Here is an 18,610-nt window from a genome sequence, read left to right on the forward strand (position 1 = left end):
ATATATATATATATATTTTTTTTTTAATATTTTTATTTATATATAGGTATATATGATATATACGTATATATTTATGTATATAGATATATATATATATATATTTCGTTCTACGTGTATTTTGATATAAATATATATTAATATCACAATACAGTTAGAACTAAATAAAACACATCTATATATTTAATTTATTTTTAATTATTTTTTTAATTTAATTTTTTATATTATATATAAATATAACAATAATTATATATATATATTTAATCAGTATCAGTCTACGTGTAATTTGATATTGATATTAATATATATATATATATATTAAAATACACCTAGACAGTGTGTGTGTGTGTGTGTGTATATATATATATATATATATAATGTAACTAAATCCCCATTATTTTTTGCCTAGATAAGGTGTTTTTAAAAAAAAACTTTTAAAAACTAGTAAAATCTGTCAACATTGAAGTTGCTGTTTAGTAGATAGGAGAGTGCGCTGGATCTTGTGTATTGTTTATTGTATAACATGGCCCCCAGCAGCACCCCATTTAAGCACGTTCAGGTGAGTGCAACCACCCCCCATGTTCCATATATATATATTTGGGAGTCTAGCCAACTCCTTGGTTCTGCACCCCTCCCTGTCACAGGTGCCTCATCCCAGGTCCCTATTTAGCCTTGTACTGCAGAGAGCCTCAGATGGAATTTGTTCCTCAAGCAAGTGGGTTAATCTCATAAGAGCAGACATTAGACTGTGAGAGTAGGACCTGCCAAAGATGGGGTACATTGACGTTGTGGCAGGCTTATGCAATGTATGATCATATAATGTAACTAAATCCCCATTATTTTTTGCCTAGATAAGGTGTTTTAAAAAAAAACCTTTTAAAAACTAGTAAAATCTGTCAACATTGAAGTTGCTGTTTAGTAGATAGGAGAGTGCGCTGGATCTTGTGTATTGTTTATTGTATAACATGGCCCCCAGCAGCACCCCATTTAAGCATGTTCAGGTGAGTGCAACCACCCCCCATGTTCTATATATATATATATATATATATATATATATATATATATATATATATATATATATATATATATATATATATATATATATATATATATATATATATATATATATATATATATATACACTTAGATCATATATATAGATATGATCTAAGTATATACCGTATTTATCGGCGTATAACACGCACCTCATTTTAAGAAGGAAATTTCCCCCTCATCCCATAGTGTTCCCCCACCCTCAACCCATAGTATTTTCCACCCCCTCCCATAGTGCTCCCCCACCCTCATAACATAGTGTTCTCCCCCCCTCCCATAGTGCCCCCCCTCCCCTTGTCCCATAGTGCACTTTCCCTCCATGTCCCATAATTACTTACCTGTCTTGAAGCGTGGGCCGGCTTCACAGCGCGCACCGCGGTACAGGAACTTAAATTTCAGGTTCCGGTTTCCGGCGGGACTGAAAGGAAGTGTGCACACTGAGTGCGCACTTCCTTTCAGTCCCGCCGGAAACCGGAACCTGAAATTGAAGTTCCAGTACCGCGGTGCGCGCTGAACACCGGCCAACGCTTCAAGACAGGTAAGTAAACCTACACATTCGCTCCATAAGACGCACAGACATTTCCCCTCACTTTTGAGGGGAAAAAAGTGCGTCTTATGGAGTGAAAAATATGTATATCGGCGTATAACACGCACACATCATTTGCCCCCTATTTTCAGGGAGAAAAAGTGCGTGTTATACGCCAATAAATACGGTAATTATTATTTTGTTTTTTTTTACACTTATTTTAACTTTTTTTTTATTTGATTTCAGCTAGCAGGGGGACTACCTGTCATTACAGGCAGTCCCCCTGCTGGCAATGCAGCAGGTAGCTATCCCGGCCATGTGATTGTGAGGTCCTCGCAAGGACCTCACTCTCACATGGCCGGGGGGGGCTGCTGGAGGGCGGACGTGCCGCGGAGGGCTCCCTGGGAGTCCCCCCAAACGCGATCGGCGGCGTGGGATTGCCGGCGACCGGGTAAGTAAAAAAAACAAAAAAAACCGGAGGGCGTACAATTACGCCCGGCGGCGTTTAGAGCCGCTTAAAAAAGGACGTAATTGTACGCCCTCCGGTCTTAAGGGGTTAACTGCAGCACCACAAGAATTGTATATGTCATCACCTGCAGTTGTAATTTACAATATATAGGGAAAACATACCAACAATTCCGCAGACGCATATTACAACACGTCAACTCTGTCACCAATACCAATATCACCATACCAATATCCAGTCATGTCTGTTCCCAACACCAAGATATCCCTTTTAATTTCAAATTTCAAGCAATTGAAAGAATATCTACCAATGCAAGAAAGGGTGACTTTAATATGAGACTACTTAAAAGGGAGTCCAAATAGATCCACGAATTTAGGACATATACACCTCTGGGTCTCAAGGAGGAGTTCAACTTCACTCCATTCATACATTAATTTGGTATCCAACAAGAATTTATCAACTTAGTCAATTATTTTCTCTTTTCGCTCCTTTTTCAGTCTAAGTATAATTCTTAGATGTTTTTTAGCTAAATCCAGTCACATCAAGCTCTCCTCCTCTAGTTTTGTGGATGATGATATATTGTACCTTATACGTATTAATATTTCCATCAATTTGATTCACCTTTAAACTCCTACCCAGGGCTACCTTCACCCTGGACTGGGGTTTCAATAAAAAAATATACAATTTCTTTCCACTGTTGAAAGGCTTAAGTATTATACACTCCCACTAACGAGATTTCTCCATTTCCATTGGATCATTGTATTTTTAAATGGACCAATGAGAGCTATCTTACCCCCCCCCCCCTTTTTTTTTTAACCGGGCTTTAAAAGAGGTTCGGCTCCCCTCTGATGAACCAGAGTGGCAAAATGCGCGTCAGGGGCACTCTCTAGTGCTATCCACAGCCACTGCACCATCAGTGATCTACCTTCACCTGCTGAATCACGAGTGGTACTCTCCATAAAGGCACCACTCGCTCCTAACTTTGATATCAGCTGCTGTTGTTAGACAAGCAGCTCTGCTAGAACGAGTGTCCTTTTTAGTATTCATACGTGGTAATTTAGTTAGTGCTAAACACAAGGGAGAGAGGAGGCTTGGATTTCCCTTAGCCAGTGGATTTATATTATGCTTTAACTTAAGGGGTGCCCTCGAAGGCACAAGTGGATAGGGATCCTTATTAAAGGCAAACTCCACATTCCGCTATTTACTGGTTTATAATATACTTTCCCTTCCTCCTTCCAATTCACTATACCCTGCCTTGTATTCCCACTAAAGTATCACATTACTCTCAACAATTATAATGTATGGGGCAGTAGTATGACTGTACTGCAGTGGCGTTTATCAATTACCCTTTGGCACAAACTCTCTACATACATTGACCCTATTTACTAGGGAACTACCCTTTATCTTACTCTAAAAACGTGCAGCACATTTTTGATATGTAATTACTTCACGGCATGAACGCACTGCTGCAATTTTACTGCATTGGCTCCTGCACGAAGATACATTGTCATAGTTGGAGAATGCATTGTTCTGGCTGTCATATTATACACTATATCGATCCCAATCATTAAGGATCCTTTTGGTTTCACCTTTATGAGTGGTTACTATCCTTGATAGATACATATCGCACGGCAGTTTAGCACTGCTTAATATATTACCCCCATACCAGGGTGGCCTCATTCCATTACATAATTTTCAGAGTAAGCTGGCAATGGATTTAAATTGGCACAGAAGTTAAACACTGCCTTACAAATTATCTTACTATTTTGTGAGTTCTCTCACACCGCCCAATCAGGCAGTCTACCACTGCTGCACTCTCTGCATGAGTAGAATGCTATCAGATGCCACCAACTAGCTATTTGGGTTTGATCTATAAATATATACTGTCACCTTACGAAGACCTAGACAGGCCCCACTACTATTACAGTTGGTTTATAGTATCAATACACTGCCTAAAATAATCTTTTTGGTTTATCCATTTTACAACAATAACTGACAGGTTAAGTCCTTTTGTGCTGTCAAGGACACACAGAATCTTGCCCTACTCTAACCCAGATTTATACTATCCATATTCAGGGTATTCACGAACATTCACATATACTGTCCCAACCCTGTATAGATTGGTCTGTTCCGAAAAAGTCAGAACTGGCTCTTACAGACATTACCTGCAACTTCAGCAATGCTGTACTTCAGTACAATTCTAATATTGTTTATATAGTTGCCAGTCCTAAACAGACGTTATGCTCTTATACACATTAGCAACTTTAGCAAAGCTATACTTTAACACAATTAATATTGGTTATATAATTGCCAGTCTTATACAGGTGTTTATGTGCTGTTTTAACCACTCTTACACGTGTGACAGGTGCTTTCCACCCCTTTTAGATCTTTTTACTATTAAAATGAAGTTTCATATAAGTTTGAGTTGCACACCTTTCATTTAGTTCTACACCCTTCATTTTTGTTTCCAAATACTAGAAGGTAAACCCACTCATTAAAAATATTTCACTCGATCCTGCTTTTTCTTTTTTGTACAATTTGTTGCCACCACCAAGACATTATATCTGAACGTCTTAGGTTTCCCCACACACAGTAGAATTATAGCATCATAACCTTACTTTACTGTTCAGATATATATAATTAACCCTTTGGTAACATGTCTACCTTCTTTCCTCAGAAGAGTGAGCTCATAGAGAACAATGACACGAGCTGATTAAAGGGACACTGTAGGCACCCAGACCACTTCAGCTCATTGAAGTGCATGAACAAGATGTACCTACAAAATAAAATAGTATGTAAAATACACTTGGTAACTGTATTCAATACTAATACCCCTGAGGAAGTCTCTTATGAGATGAAATGCGTAGGGTTTATGTGTGCTTCACTGACTGTAATATTTTGTTATTTTAAATCTTGAATGCCACCTTGTCACCAGTTTTATCTGGAGTTAAGGCAGATCATAGGTACAGAGCACTTGCACTTTACTGTTGATCCAGCTACCTCTGAGATTTTGTTGATGGGCTTTTTACTATAATTGATTTTGTACGTGTGTATATTAAAGCAGCCTTGTTCAGTATTTTACAGTGTTGCACTATACTTTTTTCCACTGCTCTTTTCTTACATGTATTTTTGAGAAAACTGAAGAGTCTTGACTACCGATACCATCACCAATTTGTGATGAGCCAGTATTTGACTATACACTTGGGAGTTTGACCTTGAATTACAGTTACCAAGCGTATTTTACATAATAGTCTGTTTTTGGTCCCTGTCTTTTTATTTATTTATTTATTTATTTATTTGTTTATTGTGTAGGTGCATTTTGTTCATGTATTTTGTATTTTGAGGAGTTTTAGAGGAATCCTTATGTTTTCTACAATATTTAAATTGATTACCTTATAAATGTATGCAAGTTTTTTGTTTTTGTTTTTATCAAAAAAGGCTTATTGTCGTGACGGTGTCCCTTTTGCATTTGGAGCTGAATTCCGGAGAAACTGCAATGTTTACATTGCAGCTCTAAGTCTGCTCTCAGTAGCTGTCTACCAAACAGCCACTAGAGGACTTCTGGAATTGAAACGGACCTTTTGGCCTGTTATCTGACGCTGGATGTCCTCACACTCTGCATGAGGACCTCCAGTGTCAGATTTTTCCCCATAGGAAAGCATTGATTAAAGCTTTTCTATGGGGAAATCCTAATGCGAGCATGGCCATTGCCACACATGTGCATTAGGTCTCCCCTGACGACATCAGCGGGGAGTGTGCGCGGGGCCTGACCTAGCGCTGAGAGATATCGGCGCTGGATTTAGGTAAGTGACTGAATGGGTTTTAACCCCTTCACCACCGTGGGAGTTTATTGTCCAGGGCACTAGTGTGGATGTAACTGAAAACACAATAGGCTTCCAAAAATTTGCCGTTTATAATATATCTCTATAATTATGTTATCATATTCCTCCAATTCTTATGCGTTTTTAGAGATCAAAAATGCTAACTTTAACTCCTTGAAAAGTGTCTGTCTTTTCTGGTTTCCCAAGACAGGCACACCTTCCGCTGGACATGTTTTGGTACCAAACAAATGGATATAACCTGGGAAATCTGAATATATATTCATATTGGGCCTTCTCATAATATATATATATATATATATATATATATATATATATATATATAACATGTTCTCCATATTTCCTTACATGATGTTGTCCTTTGAATAACCCAAAGTCAGAGCATATGCAATAATACCTATTATGATGCCCTATGTCCAGCTCTGGTGATGGTTATCTAGTAATTACATTTAATGGCTTAGGCCTGGTGTTGGATCAATAATACAATAAATATTATCACAATCTGTACAAAAAAAAACTTGTATTACATAACAAATGACAACTCGTGCTTTGGCATGACGGGTACTTAAACAGAAACTCTTAAATTATGATGGAAGAGACCCACAGATTTTGTTTTAGTTCACAACTTGGACATCATCATGGTTGATTATATATTTCCCATCTGTTCTATGTAAAATTTTGTATATGTTGTGTATTTAATATTGTTTTTGTATTTTTTTTTTTTTGTACCATAATGTATCAATGCAATGTTTTGTGGATCCCGGACATACTTGAAAACGAGAGAAATCTCAATGTATCTTTCCTAGTAAAATATTTTATAAATAAATCATTAAGGGGTTAAATGAATGTTATGTGAATGTGTATATTGCAAAATTACATGTTTGTTGTATACCACCAATAATATGTATAGATCACGCTTTCAGGGTCCTGTCATGCTATCCCAATTTTGTTCTGTGGTGTCCTGCATCTGGCAACACCAGGGAACTGTTTTCAAGCAACACAGCGCAAGCACATAATTAGATGCCCTAGGACCATGCGAAGAAAACCTCTTGTCATATCCTGTAATGCTCATGCACGCTCTTATGTTTTAACTCCACCTATGGATATGTCTATATAAGCTTATTTGTCAATCTCTGCACAACACAAATAATGTTGTTTTTTTTGTTGTTGTTTTTTTTTTTTAATTGGGTCACTTTTCTTGGGTCAAATTTTATTAAAATTCAATATTTAGGAGTTAATAACCAAAATAAATTTGTGTTGACGTCCAAATAATCGCGGAGTTTCAGTGGCATGGTGGATGTTTTCTGTAATGATTCAAAATACGCAAAGTTGATTATATTAAAGCATTAATTTTTAATGCTTTGGTATGTTCCACATGATCCTTTCAAAGCCCTCTATGTAACAAGATATAGTAGTGTGCCTCCACAGTTACTCGAACTGCAGAATCACTAAGGGTTAACTGAACGCAAATCTCCTTATGGATTACATAGTCTTGAATTTTATCATTGTAGTTTACACAAGAGTCTGGACATTTATCTAATATAATCCTTCTGGAATGGTGACCTACAGGACTAAAGAACAGAGCATCTCTTTAGCTTTCAGTTATATTTTAGCATCTGTGATTTCAATGATATCCTACTCTAGCTTTGACTAAAGTATGTGATTAATTAGATCAGTCTACGTTATTAATTGATGCAACTGATCATTGCCAATATAAATGTGATCTAGGTCCAGAAACAGATGTCTGATATTTTTGTATCCAGCAGAGTTAGTTAATGAATATGTGGCAAGGAGTCTGATGAGCAGACCCACATTCAAGGTCATGGACCCATTGATCATATATGGTGGGGTATATTTAATTAGGGTTGTATTCTTTAATTGTTTCAATGTGCTGTCATTGGTAGTGCTCTTTTCTTGGCTCCAAAACAGCTTTTCTTGGTTCTTTGATATTTTTAGCTTTTCAAAGAAGAATATTATGATTGGTGTTTATATAGCGCCAACTTATTCTGCAGCGCTTTTCAGTATTATAAAGAGGGAAATTTAACAATTAATGATACAATTACAATGTTACTGAACAATGGATTGATGAGGATCCTGCTCAAACGAGCTTACAATCTAACAGAAAATGTGTTTTCAAGAGGTTTGATTTCAGCTTGTGGTTATGTATTTTTAGTAGTGCTGTATTTTTCAGAATATAACACACCGGATAATTGGACGCAGCTATATCTATCTATCCTAGAAATGTAGAAGAAAAATATAAACCAATGCTGTAATTTCAGTAAACTTTACATTTTATGTGTACTTGGGATGTAGTAAGCGTGTGTATAGGGTATTGGTTGGCAACTTTTGGCACTCCAGATCATGGGGACTACATCTCTTAATGCTCCAACAGACAATGCTGGCAAAGGATCATGGGAGATGTAGATCACACTAGAGCGCCATTCGGTAGGTTTGTTCACATGAACAAACGCTACCAACAAGCCAGAGTGCGCATTCGGTATTTATTTTGCATGGAACTCCAGAAGTTGACCAGCAAAAGCACCAAATGCCCTGGATCTGTTTTGGGCATAGGACCATGTGTGAGGCTGGTCAGAACTTTACCCCGGGGGCGTTTAAGCTGTGTTCGTGGGATCTGAGCGCTTTTCGGATATGTTGGGCTCTCAGATCCAGGCTATCCGGGGATATATTGACTGTGGGGGTTCCTATGTGGGAAATATGTATTTTGATGTGTTTTTCATATTTATCTTTTATTGCGGAGTCACAGGGACACTGCACTTTGGAGACATTTTGTGGGTTTGTTTGTGGGAGTGTCCTGGGCGGGTTTGCTGCGAGTCTGAAATGTATAAAAGCAGGCCATCTGGCCAGATTAAAGTATTCCAGCTTGTACTCCCAGAACTATGTGTCTGGTTACTGGGGGAGCCAGCCAGCCGGGATCCAGGGAGCTCCATTACATATAGTATCTCACAAAAGTGAGTACACCCCTCACATTTTTGTCAATATTTTATTATACCTTTTCATGTGACAACACTGAAGAAATTACACTCTGCTACAATGTAAAGTAGTAAGTGTACAGCCTGTATAACTGTGTAAATTTGCTGTCCCCTCAAAATAACTCAACACACAGCCATTAATGTCTAAACCGTTGGCAACAAAAGTGAGTACACCCTAAGTGGAAATGTCCAAATTGGGCCCAGCACTGCCTTAACCCTCTTGGGCATGGAGTTCACCAGAGCTTAAAGTGTTGCCACTGGAGTCCTCTTCCACTCCTCCATGACGACCTCACAGAGCTGGTGGATGTTAGAGACCGTGCGCTCCCCCACCCTCCTTTTGAGGATGCCCCACATATGCTCAATAGGGTTTAGGTCTGGAGACATGCTTGGCCAGTCCATCATCTTTACCTTGAGCTTCTTTAGCAAGGCAGTGGTAGTCTTGGAGGAGTATTTGGGGTCGTTATGTTGGAATACTGTCCTGCGGCCCAGTCTTCAAAGGGAGCAGATCATGCTCTGCTTCAGTATGTCACAGTACATGTTGGCAATTATGGTTTGCTTAATGAACTGTAGCTCCCCAGTGCGGGCAGCACTCATGCAGGCCGAGACCATGGCACTCCCACCACCATGCTTGACTGTACGCAAGACACACTTGTCTTTGTACTCCTCACCTGGTTGCCGCCACACACGCTTGACATCATCTGAACCAAATAAGTTTATCTTGGTCTCATCGGACCACAGGACAGTTCCAGTAATACATGTCCTTAGTCTGCTTGTCTTCAGCAAACTGTTTGCAGGCTTTCTTGTGCATCATCTTTAAAAGAGACTTCCTTCTGAGACGACAGCCATGCAGACCAATTTGATGCACTGTGCGGCGTATGGTTTGAGCACTGACTGGCTGACCTCCCACCCCTTCAACCTCTGCAGCAATGCTGGCAGCACTCATACATCTATTTACCAAAATCGCCCCCAGCTATGCCAACACCTACATGAGAAGATGGGAAGAACTTTTCGTGTGGTCTGGGCATGGCTGGAGGGAGAACCTGGTCCTATGGCGGCGATACATTGATGATGTTATTATTATTTGGAAGGGGTCTTCAGTTGATTTTCAAGATTTTGTTCAATACCTTAATGGTAACCAGTACAATTTGGTTTTCACTCCAGAATGGAATAAATATGAAATCCATTTTTTGGACCTTGTCCTTTTTTGTGATCAAGAAAAAATACAGACAAGGTGTTTCTTCAAACCTACAGATGGTAACGGCTACGTACACCAACGAAGCTGTCACCACAAACCATGGCTACGTGGTATAGCCAGGAGCCAGTTCACACGTGTCAGACGAAATTGTTCTAACCTTCAGGATTTCAAGACACAATCATCATACATTAAGAAAAAACTTACCGATAGGGGCTACAATAAAAATTCTCTGGATAGAGAAATACGTTCTATTAGCTCAGTGCAGCGTAGCTCTTTGTTAGAAGACAAAAGTAGGGTGAATGAGAACAAAAACTTTAAATCATCTTTCATAACCCAATATAATACTGATCATTATAAAATTAAAAAAAGTCTACAGGAATTCTGGCCCATTCTACTCCAGGACCCAGTTTTAGGAGGGTCTCTATCGGATCGCCCTATGGTGATCTACAAAAAGAACAAGAATTTTAAGAATCTATTGGCTCCTAGCTATGCTATTAAACCTCCTAATACCCAACTTTCTTCGACCATTGGCTCTTTTAGAGGCTGTGGAACCTGTAAAGCTTGTACCACCACATCATCATTTAAAACCAAGGTCTTTCATAGTAACATCACAGGGGAAACATTTAAGGTGAAATCTGAAATTAGTTGCCACACGAACTATGTGGTTTATCTACTACAATGTCCGTGTGGCAAACAGTACGTTGGACGGACAAAGAGGATTCTAAAGGTTAGAATACTTGAACATCTAAATAACATCAAGAAAAAAATTCCAACTCATTCAGTTTCGGCCCACTGTTCCAATTGTCCATCATTTTCTTTCCAGGGATTTAGCTTTATGGGCATTGAAAGAGTTTTTCCATTCTGGCGAGGGGGTGATAGAATCCAGAAGTTATCCCAGAGGGAAACCTTCTGGATACACAAGTTGAAGACCCTAGAGCCCAAGGGTCTCAACATTGGTATTGACTTAGTTTGTTTTCTGGATTAAGATTTTTTATGTATTTTATTTTATTGGGCTTCTGTCACTCTATTAATTTTCTAATATATTTTCTAATATATTTTTTTCTATATGGGATATGTGGACGAACATGCACAATTAGACTGTTCATCACGTATATTAGTCAAAATCGTATTAGGGAGTATTAATTTGTTATACTCTGCAATTAGGCAGGAATTCTAAAAATATTACTCTATTTATATTTGATAATAAAAATGCTAGGGAATAACCCCACTATTTGGGATATTAGATATATGTGTAACTCCACTTAATATTGGAGATTTTTTCTATAGGAACATCACAAAATTAAAAAAAATGCACTATTTTTAAAATTTACTATCCTTAAATTACATTTGTGGCACCAATCACATATCAACAAATCAGTGGATATTGATTTGGGATATTAAATATATGTGTAACTCCACTTAATATTGGAGATTTTTTCTATAGGTATATCACAAAATTGATTAAAATGTACTATAACTCCATTTAATATTGGAGATTTTCTTTATAGGTACATCACAAAATTGACTAAAATTGATTAAAATATATTATTCTCAAAATTTATTATTCTTAAAATTATCCTTACGACATCGATTACATATTAACAAATCAATGAATATGGATATATATATTATATAGTCTAGTTGTGTATGTTATATTTTGTATATATGTTTTCTTCTGTTAGGTCCATATATACCATAAAATTTTGCATTTTGTTTATTTTTCACTTTAAGAAATAGTGTGTGTCACTGTTTAACATAGCAGGCAATAGCGATTGATTATGCAAACAATTGTTGCTAATTTCACAAAAATATGCAGTCAATAAGGTTATTAATATCATTTTCTCTTTAGCAGATAGAATATATTGTGTTTTTTTCCGGTTGTATATTTGTGCTGAATTATAACGAAGGTGGAACGCAAATGGAACGCAAGTGGAACGCGGAAGTGCGGTTCAATTCCCACTTCCGGTTCCGGTTATCCGAACGCGCCAAAATTTGATCACAGCAATACGAGGAGGATAGAAAGCAGCTGTTCAGCTCCCTCATGGAACCTATCAAGCAACGGACACTGGACACCACCCACGGAACCACCAATGGACATAGGGAGTAGCCCTATTTAAAGAGGACTCGGGGATGGGGGGGAATAGGATGTATTTTTCACATGCTGTAATTGCATATTGATTTTACTTTATTTTGTATACGGTCCCTGATGAAGTTCTTTGCAGAACGAAACGCGTAGGACCATACCGTTCTTTCTTTTAAATATATTTTATATTGATGGTGATTATTCACTTTTAATCAATAAAAAACATATTTTTCTACCATTACCCGTTTGGAGTCCTGAGCATCATTAAGGAAGCTGATAACAGAGCCAAGGGATTACCAACCCCCCATTCCAACCAGGGGAGGCACCCTATGAGCGATATATTCTACTTTATTCTGTGAGTGCATTTGTATTCAGCGCAAAAAAACGTGTTAACTGTGCTTCACTATTGTTGTATTTTTTCATGTTCCTTTTAGATTAACTTCCAGCCGTATCCCGAAGTTCTGTGTTGTTTTTTGGTTGTCTATTTACCAAAGACCACCTCTGGATATGACGCTGAGCACTGGCACTCAACTTCTTGTGTCATTTCTTCCGTGTTGTCACATGAAAAGATATAAAATATTTACAACAATGTGAGGGGTGTGTGTGTGTGTGTGTGTGTGTGTATATATCCACTATTTAGGTTTTGTGTTTTTTTTTGTGTTTTTTATTATTTGGAGAAGAGAATTATTTAAATGAACTGTCAGAGCGATGAAAGGATATAGAATATAAAGAGAGAGGATAGGGAAAATGATTGGAGACAATTCAGTCAATGAAAGAGAATGTTCTACAGCAAGCATAAACATTATCTAATTTTCTTGCAAATACTGTATTCAGATCAGCAACAACATTGAAACCACTGATGGGTAAAGGGAATAACATTGATTATGTTATATCTCTCAAGGAGTGGGGGCTTTATTAGGCAGCACGTGAACAGTCATTTCTTGAATTTCATGTGTTGGAAGCAGGAATAATTGTCAAGCGTACAGATCTGAGTTACTTTGACAATGGTCAAATAGCGATGGTTAGATAACTGGGTCAGAGCATTTCCAAAACTGTATGTTTTGTGGGGAGTTTCTGGTTTGCATAGCTAGTACCTATCAAAATTGGTGCAAGGAAGAACTACCGGTGAACCAACAATAGGGTGATGGGTGCCCAAGGCTAATTGATGCACGTGGGGAGTGAAAGCATGTTGCTCAAATTGCTGGAAAAAAAAATGCAGCATCTGATTGTTACAAAATTGTCATATGTGTAACTCCAAAAAAAGTTAAAACATTGATAGGCTACTCTAGCCCCCGCCCCTTTTTTTCCTATGCTCCTCCTGGCTGTAAATGCCTTCAAATAACTGTTCCATATCCATCTCTGTTATTCAGGCATCACTTCACACACTAACATAAACAACAATACTGAAGCTCTGCATTTTTCCTCCGCACGAATTAGCATCCAAAATTGCCCCAGTTGACAGAGGAGAGCTCTACATATCAACTGAGCAAGGATTTAATCTAACACCGAAATGTTGGGATCTTCCATGCCGTCACAACTCCATTAAAGCCCACTCTGTGGAGTTTGGAAGTAAATTCCAACCATCATTAGGGCCAGGGCTGCCATCAGAAATTTTGGGGCCCCTGACACAGCTCAAGGTCTGGGCCCCCCGGCGCCTGCACCCGAGTCCCCCCCCCCCCACAGGGATGCAGTGTCTGCAGGGCCGGTGCAAGGATTTTTGTCCTGATGTGTGTAAGGAATGCATTGTGTGAATCTGTGTTTGTATGTGTAAGGGCTGCAAGGTGAGTTTGTGTATGTATGGGGTGCATTGTGTGTTGCTGTGTGTAAGGGATGCATTGCTTGTGTATGTGTGTCTGTGTGTAATGCATTGTGTGTTTTTCTGTGTGCAAGGGGTGCATTGTGTGTGTGTGATGGATGTCAATCTCTCCCCCGACCCCTGTCAATTTCCTTCTTCTCCCCCCCCCCTCCAATTTCCTTCTTCTCCCCCCTCCCTCTCATTGCCTTCTCCCCCCCTCCAATTTCCTTCCTCTCCCCCTCCAATTTCCTTCCTCCCTCCCCCCTCCAATTTCCTTCCTCCCTCCCCCCTCCAATTTCCTTCCTCTCCCCCCTCCCTCAAATTTCCTTCCTCTCCCCCTCCCTCTCATTGCCTTCTCCCCCCCCCTCCAATTTCCTTCCTCTCCCCCTCCAATTTCCTTCCTCTCCCCCTCCAATTTCCTTCCTCTCCCCCTCCAATTTCCTTCCTCTCCCCCTCCAATTTCCTTCCTCTCCCCCTCCAATTTCCTTCCTCCCTCCCCCCTCCAATTTCCTTCCTCTCCCCCCTCCCTCAAATTTCCTTCCTCTCCCCCCTCCCTCAAATTTCCTTCCTCTCCCCCCTCCCTCAAATTTCCTTCCTCTCCCCCCTCCCTCAAATTTCCTTCCTTCCTCTCCCCCCTCCCTCAAATTTCCTTCCTTCCTCTCCCTCCTCCCTCAAATTTCCTTCCTCTCCCCCCTCCCTCAAATTTCCTTCCTTCCTCTCCCCCCTCCCTCAAATTTCCTTCCTTCCTCTCCCCCCTCCCTCAAATTTCCTTCCTTCCTCTCCCCCCCTCCCTCAAATTTCCTTCCTTCCTCTCCCCCCCCTCCCTCAAATTTCCTTCCTTCCTCTCCCCCCTCCCTCAAATTTCCTTCCTCCCCCCTCAAATTTCCTCCCTTCCTCTCCCCCCCTCAAATGTCCTCCCTGACACCCGGCGGGCGCGCGAGGGAGCACTCTCCCTGGCTGAGTGCTTCCTCTTCAGCTCCCTCGTGTGCCGTGTACTGATGCCGGAGCCGGAAGATGACGTCATGCTCCGGCATCAGTACGGTGCGCGAGGGAGCTGAAGAGGAAGCACTCAGAGGAGAGTGCTCCCTCGCGCGCCCGCTGGTTGTCAGCAGGGCCAGCCTCTGGGGGGGGCCCTGAGGTGACCGGCTTCTGGGCCCCCCAGGAGAAGAGGCTGGCCCAGTGGGTACATACCGGGGTCGCAGGGCCCCCTGCGACCCGGTATGTACCCACTGAATGTGGGGCCCGGACGACCTGAGCAGTCCGGGCCCCCCAGGACCGCCGGGCCCATGACAACCGTTGCGGTTGTCATGCCCTGATGGCGGCCCTGATTAGGGCCCAAGATAAAGTTGTTTTGATGCTTAGAATATAACTTTAGGTATTAAGTAGTATGCTCAACCCAAGGGCCCACAAATTACTTCTGCATAATCTGCTATTCCTAGCATACACACTAGATTTTCTTGAGCTACTGTTTTTGATTTCCATAATAACTGTAGTCTAATATCTGGCAAAGGTTAAGTAAGTCAGAACTAAGAAAATCAAAATTAATTTTACAATCACAAGCCAAAAATAAATAAACCCCTTCCCGCCAAGAGTTACGGGCCTGGTCCGTCATGGCGGGCAAACCGTTAACGCCGAATGGTCCGTCATGCAGGAAAGTTAACCCCAGATCCCAGGTTGTCAGAGCGAGCACATGTGCTGCAGGGACTCACGATCCGCCTCCCTGCGCTTTTGGGTTCAGTGTGAAGTGCAGGGAATGGATCAGTGATGTTCTTCTCCCTGTAAAAAAATTAAGTTAAATTAAAATCCCACCCCTTTTACCCATTTTAAATAAAAAAAAATAACCCCTTCTCTGCCAATTGATCACTGACTATAGTGATCAATTGGCCGTGTATACATTTTACTATGATCTGATGTATTTTTTTTTTTTTTTTTTTAAAACCCCTGAGGGTTAACTTTTATTTTTTTGTAACCCTCCGGGGTTAATTTTATTTTATTAATTTAAATATATTAAAATGGTATATTTAGCTAGCTGGGGTGAGTGGAAGTTAGTGGGGAATTTTGTGTTAGGCTAGCTAGGGGTTAACATTAAAAAAGTTTTAAATTTTTTTTTTTTTTTTTTTTAAATCCCACCCTTCTTTACCCAGTCCTAATAAAAATTAACCCCTTCCCTGACAGTTGATCACTACCTACAGTGATCAAAATAAAAAATCACGGTATTATAATGTGATCCGAATTATTATTTTTTAACCCTCAGGGATTTAATTTATTTCATTAATTTAAATATTTTAAAATTATATATTTTGCTAGCTGGGGTGGGTGGGAGTTATGGGAAATTGGGGAATTTACCGTTAGTACTGCTTTCTGCTAGTTAGGGATAAACGGTAAAAAAAAAGCTTATAAAAATTTTAAATCTGTAAAAAAAATAAAAAATGTTTTAAGAAAGTTTGGACAAGTTTGAATAAATTCATAAGCTAAAAACTAGTTTTAAAAAGTAAAATTTTAAAAATGTAAAAAAAAATACATTTAAAAATGCTCATTACCACTACACCTAGAACAAACTATAGAAAAAATGATCCCACGCTAAGGTTCAAAAGGTGTATTCTTTAATAAATAGTATGTGTTTGTGGGGAAGTTTCAATAACCAACCATCTAAACTACTCCAAAATGGAACATGGACACAGCGTAAAAAAACTGAATGGCTGCGTCCCCTTCAACATCCACATATACCTGGCAAAGGTACATACTGCTGTACTCAGACGTTTGACGTAATTGGTGAAAAAAGGGTGACAAGTTAAGGCACAATGTACACCATATAAGATACGCTGGGGTGTCTGCTTTAGCAAATGAAAGCCCTTTGTGGGGTTATTTGAACAGTCACACTGGTAGAATACCCTAAAATGAGACATAGGCCTGTCAAATCCATCTACGAAAATTCTAACTATAGAAACTGAAATAGCCTTGTCTCTTATGTCACTGTAGCTTTACGGAAAAGTGCCAAAGGCATACAATGGGGGTATCGTTACACTCCGCTGACGTAGCTGAACACAATATGGGGTTCTGTGCAGGAATAGCACACTCCAGCTTTACAAAATACACAATACAAAAACCTTGTTATATGTGTATATGCCAAAATAAAGAGAACACAATTTTGCTCTAATATTTAGCAGAGATTAGCGATGTAATGGTTACGTAAAAAGTGTCAAACTAACCTTAGGTAAATAGCCTGTGATGTTTACTTTATATAAATATATACATTTGTGTGGCAATTTTGTTTTCTGTGATGGCTACTAAACCTACAAGACAAACATACCAAATTCTAAAATTGTTGCAAATTGAAATTTTATTTTAGTCCTTGTATTTTGTGACCTGTAACTTTCAAAATAAGCTGAAATCTTAGACATATGATGTACTCTATAAATCAAGACACATAAATGAATTTAGTTTGAATTACTTTTTCTAAGCTGGACATATTATACACACTATGCATATTGCCAAAACCGTGAAAAAAAAAATATTAGTAAATTTTTGGGCATTTTATAAAATTAATGAGAATGTAACTATGTATATGTGACATCAAATTCAAGCCCTGTTTCCCCTCTAAAACAACAGTGTATAAGATGTGTTGGTGCAATAAATGACAGAGATGCAAATTGCATTTGAATACAAACAGCAGAAAAATGCAAAAATGGCCTTTGTCCCTAAGCGTAAGACAAGCTTCTGAAGCGGTGTCCTTAAGGGGCTAATAATGAATCAGAAGATGATCAATATATGATGAAAGGGTTACTTCAACCAAAAGAAAGTATATTTAAAAAAAACAAACAAACAAAAAACACTGCTTTTGGTTAGCGTAACCCTTTCCTATCCTGGTTTGTTACTCAAAGTTAAAAATAAATAATAATATTATAAATATATAATATTAAAGGGACACTATAGTCACCAGAACAACTACAGCTTAATGTAGTTGTTCTGGTGAGTATATTCATTGCCTCCTAGGGGCACCTCCAAGTGGCAACTCCTTAGATGGCCACTGGAGGTGCTTTCTGGCTCAGGGCTGCACAGTAAGCAGCCCTGCCGTTCAGCATTCTGCATGTAGACTGTGTGATCAACAAGGACAGCATGCAGAAGATGCAGTACGAGAAGTGGATTTTCCTCTCATGCAGCAATCTCCCAGCACCCCAATTTAGGGGTATGGTTAGTGCTGTTTTAGGACTTTGGATAGTGTAGGGATTAAGGCGGGTGAATGGTCGAGTTGGTGGGTAGGTTTGGTAAAGAGTTCGCTTTAACAGCGTAAAAGTAACTTGATTTAGACATATGAGGTATTTAACAACCAGGATCGTTGTGCAGGGGCCTGATCTACACACCAGAATTGCTTCATTAATCAAACATTTTTGTTTCTTTTCTTAGTGTACCTTTAAAGTCCTTTACCTTGGTGCATTTCCCCTAACATCTGGGTCCTGATAAGTACGACTCTGGTGGGAAGGAGGTAAAGCGGGCATGCAAGAGACGCGATTGCGTCACTGGGTCTTCATAAATTACTGGCAGGTTAGCAGGCGACTAGCCGTTTGACAGCAGAACATGCAGGTGCAGGGTCCTAGAGCTCTTATATATTAGTGTGAGATTGCCTAATTATGTGCTCATGCTACTTTTTTTTTTAATCATAAAGGCA

The 18,610-nt window shown here is 39.4% G+C and overlaps 1 protein-coding gene across 4 annotated transcripts in view; it reads left to right on the forward strand.

The window, feature by feature from the left end:
- The window catches only part of EDA (ectodysplasin A), a 168,194-nt gene that overhangs the window by 88,086 nt on the left and 61,498 nt on the right, over positions 1–18,610 (forward strand). The window lies entirely within an intron of this gene.

This window comes from Pelobates fuscus, chromosome 9 (genome assembly GCF_036172605.1).
Source record: "Pelobates fuscus isolate aPelFus1 chromosome 9, aPelFus1.pri, whole genome shotgun sequence".
Taxonomy (NCBI): domain Eukaryota; kingdom Metazoa; phylum Chordata; class Amphibia; order Anura; family Pelobatidae; genus Pelobates; species Pelobates fuscus.